The sequence below is a fragment of the Poecilia formosa genome, unplaced genomic scaffold (assembly GCF_000485575.1).
Source record: "Poecilia formosa unplaced genomic scaffold, Poecilia_formosa-5.1.2 Scaffold220, whole genome shotgun sequence".
NCBI lineage: Eukaryota > Metazoa > Chordata > Actinopteri > Cyprinodontiformes > Poeciliidae > Poecilia > Poecilia formosa.
The window spans coordinates 309,854-311,067 of NW_006800159.1; the positions used below are offsets into that span (position 1 = coordinate 309,854).

The 1,214-nt window shown below is 39.0% G+C and overlaps 1 protein-coding gene across 2 annotated transcripts in view; it reads left to right on the forward strand.

Annotated features, from left to right (window-relative positions):
- rpain (RPA interacting protein) overlaps window positions 1-1,214 on the forward strand; it is a 5,941-nt gene that overhangs the window by 1,589 nt on the left and 3,138 nt on the right. The gene's annotated exons all lie outside the window — the stretch shown is intronic.

Below are 1,214 nucleotides of genomic sequence, written 5' to 3' on the forward strand. Positions count from 1 at the left end.
TTTACATTTTTAAAGCAGCAGGAGAGAAACATGAATCAAACATAAACTGGAGGTCCACTTTTATTTTGAAAAAAGAGCGCCATAACTTGTGCTGTCGCGCACATTAAAACCAAGTGCAGGCTGGCTTTACTGCCATTTCCGAAGAGACGACTAGCTTTATCCCACTGACAGATGCTGGCTGTCGGCTTCTAAACACTTCTGATAATGCTGACATTACTGTAGGAGCGCTAACGATGTCATATAAATATTAGTTGCCTCGGTGAGTCGCTGCCACTCAACTATTTTTCTGTCCGTGCAAACCCGACTACTCCTGCCTGGGGTCCAATCAGAAACTGAACTTCCGTACGATAGTACGTGTAAGAGAGTTTGACTGTGAATGTAAGAGAGTTTGTAAGTTTTGGCCCATAGGGCCTCTCATACTCATTGCCTTCTGCTCAGCCATCTGTTCCTTGTTCACTAATCAAGCTCCTCAGTTCACAATGTATTCTCAGTTACTCCTTGCTGGTTCCTCTCGCTTCCTCCCGGTACTTCACGTTCTGCCTGTTGGCTGAGTTTCAGAAAGATCATGAGGTTTTAAAGAGACAGAGGTGTTACAAATTACGAAGTCAAATTTCTTTAATAGTAAAACATTAAAGTCTTACAATTTTTGAAACTGCTGTATATCATATATGATATGTATAGCATTTATATAACTGAAGGAAACAGTTACTTGATTATGCTATAAAATTACACCATGTAAAATTACTGGTGCATTGCACAAGGCTGATGACCGATGGACACATCCAATTTCTTAAACTGACTGTTCCACCAGAACAATGATCCCAAATACATTCCAATTAGTTCTGGAATTCTAAAGCAGGCAAACACTGATGTTCTGGAATTACCTGATAGAAATCTGTTCACTTTGCTTAAACTCCCTCCCCTCCCCCTGGCCCTGATAGTTATTTCTGACTGAGTGTTGTATTTCTGCAGATGGCAGTAGGAGCACAGGGAGGAGGAAATAGAGGAGCTTAATATTTTTTCACAGATTATCTGTCTCATATTTTACTGTCACAACATAGTGACAGTTTTAACAAAAATGTACAAAACATATTTTCTTTTTTTTATAAAAGTTACACACTGCAGTTTTAAAGGAGTGTTTTATATCAAAGTGGAAAGTTTTCCTTATATTTGGGTATATGGGGAATGTTCAAGTAACCTTCATGTCCGTTTAT